This window comes from Jaculus jaculus, chromosome 11, assembly GCF_020740685.1.
Source record: "Jaculus jaculus isolate mJacJac1 chromosome 11, mJacJac1.mat.Y.cur, whole genome shotgun sequence".
In the NCBI taxonomy this organism is placed as follows: Eukaryota; Metazoa; Chordata; class Mammalia; order Rodentia; family Dipodidae; genus Jaculus; species Jaculus jaculus.
In genome coordinates, this window is record NC_059112.1 from 15,239,608 (window position 1) to 15,246,570 (window position 6,963).

A 6,963-nucleotide genomic window follows, 5' to 3' on the forward strand; every position below is an offset into this window, starting at 1 on the left:
AACTGAAATAATTTTTTTTTTTTTTTTTACTATGTCCACAGGCTGATGTTGTTAAAACTGAAGCGCAGAATTTAACTGGGAGTCTCGGAGAATCAGTGTTGGTTGAGTTCACAGCCTTACTGAGTTTCTTGTGTCAAAGTTAGGAAACTGAAGTGAAAGAATAAGATACGGAATCGCTCCAGCCCTCCCTCTATTGTCCTTTCCCCATGGAAGAAACCAGCCTTCCCTTGATTCAAAATCCCAGTTACCCTGGGTAAGATGGCTTGCAGGGAGTTACGTACATCTCCCCCAAGGCCCACGACAGTGTCCTTTTGTTGCAACTAGACCAATGACTGGCTTCAGATCAGATGTTCTGAGTCTCAAGAGCACATTGTGACCCAGAAGGAAATATATATATATATTGCAAGACTTTGCAAATATGTTGGCAGAAACGTAAAGAACATATCTTCTCTTTGAAGCACAATGAAAGGTCCTTTGTAAACAAACAAGTAAGGCTCATTTTTCTGGAAAAGTTATATGAAGATAACCTTGACAGTGACTCAGAGTGTGACATAACAAGCCTACGATGTTTGAAATGGCATTATGGAAGTACATAACTAAATGCAGTGAACATAGAACATAGAGTCCAGAAAACTCTCTAAATACAAACAGGAACTTGCTTTACAGAAACCAGTAAATGGTTGTCTTGCCCAACTTCCTGTCACTATGACAAGACACGGGAGATGATCAGTGTAAAGGAGCAGAGGCTTATCTTGGCTCCGTGTTTCAGAGGTTTCAGCCCATTACTACTTGACGCTGAGGTGACAGAGCGTGCCACGGCAGGAGCGTATGAAAAGGCAGTGCACCACATGGTGACCAAGAAAACAGACAGAGAGGCCTGATCTCCTCCTGACGGCATTTCCCCCAAGGGCTTAAGTTCTTCCAAAGAGTCCCTACCTCTTCAAGATTCCACCATCTCCCATTAGCGACAATAACGTGGGATCAATACACAGAAAATGGTGTCAAGGTGGTTGAAACGCCACGCTGATGAGGGTGTGCTGGGCAAGCAAAACCGAACCACACTTGGCGGGAGAAAAAAAGACTTAGCCTTTAAAAGTGTAATCAAGAGCTGGAGGGATGGCTAGCAGTTAAGGCACTGGCCTGCAAAGCCATGTTCCATTCCCCAGGACCCATATTAACCAGATGCACAAAGGGGCACATGCATCTGGAGTTCATTTGCAGTGGCTGGAGGCCCTGGCGTGCCCATTCTCTCTCTCTTTCTCCCCCTCTTTCTCTGTCAAATAAATAAATACTTTTTTAAAAAAAGTGTAATCAAATCTATGATGATTTAATGTGTGTATTTCCTTTGACCCAGCACTACAATATTTATAAGATGGGCTCACCCAGGTGCACAAGGTATTTGAACAAGATGCTTATTTATGGTATATTGGCATTAGTGGGGAAGTGCTGGGAATGTAATGATACTAATTCTGGCAAACGAGTTAAACTCCTTAAAGTACTAATTAAACAAACTCACATCTACTGGTGAAACTTGTCAAAGCCAATTAATTTAATTTTTTTTGGGGGGGTGATTTTTCAAGGTAGGGTCTCACTCTAGCTCAGGCTGACCTGGAATTCACTATGTAGTCTCAGGGTAGCCTCGAACTCATGGCGATCCTCCTACCTCTGCCTCCCGAGTGCTGGGATTAAAGGCGTGCGCCACCATGCCCGGCCCTTGTTGAACTTTTTGAAATGAGAATGTATCCATTTCTGTTCTTAGTTCAGCCTCCATCTCATAGTAGGACATCATAGTAGGCACACCCACCTCTCGGAAACACAGTGTCCCTGTCTGTGGGGTAAAGCTGCCGAGTCCGGGTCGTGACCTGCCCCTGAGCACTGGCACCAAAGCCCTCCCTGTGCCCCGCAGCCTGCTTGCTGCCTTATATGGGAGGCCCACAGAGCGCGCCCCCCTCACACCAAGGTGTGGCCAGCAGATGGCTTTTATTCTGCCCTCATCTGCTGCATTTCTGGCGCTGTCAGCCATGCAGGCTGGCCTCTGTTATCTAAATGGCCTGAGAAACAGATGCTGGGCCATCGCAGGAGCTGTTCTTGTCTGGGTTCCAGTGGGTGTCTTCAAACAGTCTTGTCCCCCAACACCCGAGCGATGGCTGAATTGAGCCGTGAGACAGTGCAGGCGTGGACGCCTATCTGTGGAAGGACCACGGCCACCTAGATCCATACGACGTAACCTCATGAACATGATATTGAGACTACCTTTCCCCAGCATTTTTATTTTTTCAAGATTTATTTTTATTTATTAATTTATTAGAATTTATTTATTATTTATTATTATTTATTTATTAGAATTTATTTATTAGAGAGAGTGAGAATGGGCGCCCCAGGGCTTCCAGCCACTGCAAACGAACTCCAGACACAGGTGCCACCATGTGCATCTGGCTTACATGGAACCTGGAGAATCGAACCTGGACCCTTGAACCTGGATCCTTAGGCTTCACAGGCGTGCTCCTTAACTGCTTAGCCATCTCTCCAGCCCTCACCAGCAGTTTTACTTTACCGGCCAGCATGTTGGGTACTGTATGTGAGTTATATCACCTGTCACTCTCATAAGCCCCAAAGCTATGTGTCGCCAACTCCACTTTACGGGACAGGGAAACTGAGGAAACAACTTGTAATCATGTGTACAAGAGGCCAGGTTACTTTGAAGTAGTTCTGTCGGTGGATTTGGGTGAACTGGGAATGTAGTCCATTGGCAGAGGCCTTTCCTGCTATGTGAGAGGACCTGGGTTCAACCCCTTGCACTGGCCAAAAAGGTTGAGTTAAAGGATTCGCGCAAAGGCTTTCCTCATTTCAAGAAGCCATCCTGTTTGCTGGTGAGAGCCTGGCAGGTTACCCCAACACACCAGTGAGTACTGGAAGAGGAAGAAATTCCTCACCAATGTTTTCTCAGTTCTTCCCTAGTCTCCGGTGCCCACGCAATGACCAGCGGAATTATTACCATCCTCTCTCATGCCCAAATATTTGCTAAAGTACATTAAAACCTGCTGGTGGTGGTGAGATGGGCACAAAGTAAATATTGGTGCGTTGTTTAAAATGGGGTTGCGGCCCGTGTCAGAAGTTTGCACAAATCTGCCATCAATTTTGTTGGTGCGGGCACTCTGGGGAGGCGAGGGAACACAACTTGACATCTGAGGCTGGGAAATCACTTCGCTGGGGCTCTTTCTTCAGTGACAAGTTCTACCTTATCTCCAGTGCGCCTTCATTGCTAAAATTATAAGCATATGTCCCCATCGCCGTGGAAAATAAATTTGTCGAGACAAGAAGCTGGCATGGCGCAGGGCAGGGTGCAAAACAGGAAACCGTGGCAAACGCTTCCATATTTCTTCAGGAGACAAATTATTCTGATCTTTTCACTTGGAGCCAACTCTGGAAGTTAGTATTTTATTTCCTAGACCTATAAAAGCCTAATTGGTGCCCATATGTCAGACAGTAATATTTCTTCTAACTCTTCAAGTCCACTGCAAGATTAGATGAAGCCTGGCCAGTCACCAAGTTCTCCACAGACTGCAGTGCCTACACGTGGCAACACGTGGGCTTTTACCTCTGGGTTTTCTTTCTTCCCTGAGAGCATCATTCGCCCTCACAACCAAACCCCACCCAGCCTCTGTTCATTTCCCGGCCATGCATACATCCAAATTGCTTTCTTGTGAGCCTGAAGATTACCCATGGCCCTTATTACTTTTGTAATATCCCAGAAGGAGGACACAAGGGCTGGAGGAATGGCTCAGTGGTTAAGCACTTGACCACAAAGCCTACATCCCAGGTTCGATTCCCCAGTACCCACTAAAGCCAGATGCACTAGGTGGTGCATGCATCTGGGGTTCATTTGCAGTAGCTAGAGGCCCTGGTGCACCCATTCTGTCTCTGGATCTTCCCCTCTCTCTCTCTCTCTCTCTCAAATAAATAAATTCATTAATTAATCAAGAGGACACAAGAAGCTACTCATCATTATTGAGTACAAGTAAATAATAAATAACTTAATGCAAAAAAAAAAACTTTTCTAGAAAAATGTAATGGTCTGAATTCATGTATTGCCCCCAAATTCATATGCTGAAATCATTTCTCCTAAGATGAAGGTTTTAAGAGGCAAAGCCATTGGGAACTGTTTAAATTATGATGGTGGAATTCTCGTGAATAGGTTTAGTGTTCATATAAGAGAGTCCTCAGCCAGGCACAGTGGGGCATACTTGTAAAAGCCAGGGTCTGAGGGACTGAGGCACGAGGACCATGAGTTTGAGGCTATCCTAGCTACTAGGTGCTGCTTCAAGGAATATAGACAGGACCTGACAGAACTGCCCGTCCCTTCCACCATTTGGGGACCCAGCTAAGGTAACGGTCTATGCACCAGGCAACAAACCCTCCTCAGATAGTGAGCTTACCAATACCTCAATCTTGGGCTTCTGAGCCCCCTGGAACTGCCAGCAGGAAATTTCTTATTTTTTTTTTAAGTCTTTTTAAGCTTATTTATTTATTTATTTACTTGAGAGAGAGAAAGAGGCAGATAGAGAGAGAGAGAGAGAGAGAGAGAGAGAATGTGCGTGCCAGGGCCTCCAGCTACTACAAACGAACTCTAGACTCATGTGCCACCTTGTACATCTAGCTTACATGGGTCCTGGGGAATCGAACTGGGGTCCTTTGGCTTTAGCAAGCAAATGCCTTAACTGCTAAGCCATCTCTCCAGCCCAGGAAATTTCTACTGTTTATGAGACCTGCTACTCTGCATGCCCATGGTGTTTTGTTATAGCAGCCTGAATGGATGAGGGGAGAAGACAGGTTTTCTCTTTCTTTACTTCACTGTATCCCCAGCACCCAAGACAAGCCAGCAACATGCTTTGCTCTCAGTAAATTCTAGTTGAATCAAAAGGTAAATGAGCCAGTTGTGGTGGCACACACCCTGAATCTCAGCACTCGGGAGGCAGAGGTAGAAGGATCGCTGTGAGGTTGAGGTCAGCCTGAGACTACATAGTGAAGTCCAGGTCAGCCTGGGCTCCAGCGAGACCTTAACTGAAAAAATAAAATAAAATAAAATAAAATAAAATAAAATAAAATAAAATAAAATAAAATAAAATAAAATAAAATAAAATAAAATAAAAAAGGTAAGTGAGTGGTAAGAGACATCTGGAAAGTGCCTGTGGTATTCATCCCTTTCTTTCTGGTCAAAAGCACCTAGAAGCCACCATGGTGGTTCACACCTGACATCCCAGCACTCAAGAGACTGAGGCAGGAGGATAGCCTAAGTGCTAGAACAGTCTAAACAACAGAGCTACACCCTGTCCTAAAATAAGAAAAACAAAGCAAAACAAAAAAGTTCCTAGAACTTTCTTTGGGGAAGCAGCCCAGGTGAAGATTTCTTAAGCCCAGCTCATAACTGACCACAAATCCCAGTCCCGAGCCTTGGAACACAGTGATTGGTTCAGAGATGGTCCAATGAGGGCCAGTCTGGAGGCTTATATGGGAGTCTTGGGAATAAAGAGTCCTGATGTCTCTCTGAGGCTCATGGGAGCCAGGAACTTTCATGGTTCAGTTTCCAGAGAGGTTCTGCCAATGGGCCGATTCAGAACTGAAAAGCATCCTCAAGACATGGTAACAGGGCTGGAGAGATGACTTAGCGGTTAAGGCGCATGCCTGCGAAGCCTAAGGATCCAGGTTCGCTTCTCTAGGTCCCATGAAAGCCAGAGGCACATGGTGGTACAAGCATCTGGAATTCTTTTGCGGTGGCTAGAGGCCCTGGCGTGCCCATTCTCAGTCTCTCTCTCTCTCTCTCCATCTCTCTGTCTCTAGTAAATAAATAAATAAAAAGAGTCGAAAACAGCTAGGCGCAGAGGTGCACACCTTTAATCCTAGCCCTCGGGTGGCAGAGGTTAGAGGATGATGGTGAGTTCAAGGCCACACTGAGAATATGTAGTGAATTCCATGTCAGCCTGGACTAGGATGAGACCCTACCTCGAAAAACAAAAACAAAAACAAAACAAAACAAAAAGACAAGAAAACAGAGAGACTACGCTGTGCATGCCTTAACCCTGTGATCTTACCCAACTGGACCCAAAGTCCCCCTTGGAGTTGGTAATCATATAAGCTAATAAACCACATAAACCTGCTGGATTTCCAGACATGTAATATTTAAAAGTAACGAATAATGAATTAAGGAATGGTCGATGATTTCTGTTCTGATGTGTTGAATTGACTAGGACTAGTCAGGAACCAAACGGTAGTTTCATAGGCTCAAATTATAATAGCTTAGGCTGGAGAGATGGCTCAGTGGTTAAGGTGCTTGCCTGCAAAGCCAAAGGACCCAGGTTCGATTCCCTGGTACCTTCATAAAGCCAGATGCACAAGGCGGCACATGCATCTGGAGTTCATTTGCAGTGGCTGGGGGCCCTGGCCTGCCCATTCTCTCTAAGAGGTTAAAGGCACTTGCTTGCAAAGTCTGACCATCTGGGTTCAATTCCCAAGTACCCGTGTGAAACCAAATGTGGTACATTCATCTATAATTCGTTTGCAGTGGCAAAAGGCCCTGGCACACACATTCCACCACCTCTGTCCGTGCTTGCAAAGAAATAAATAAAAAATATTTAAACTTTGGTGCTGCTTTTCTTTTTGTACGTGTGCTTCCCAGTAATTTGATTACGACATCATTAAGACCCTGGAAACACCTTGTTGCAGTTGCCTTGGCATTGCTGGCACACACACCTGACCAGCCTGTAGGAGGAAAGGGCTTATTTTGGCTTACCAACTTGAAGGGAAGCTTCATGATGGCAGGGAAAAGATGGCAGAGCAGAGGTGGACATCACCTCCTTGCCAACATCAGGTGGGCAACGGCAGCAGGACAATGAGCCACGCTCTGGTAAAGGGGAGCTGCCTGGAATACTCCTGAGCACCCCCCAACAACACACCTCCTCCAGCAAG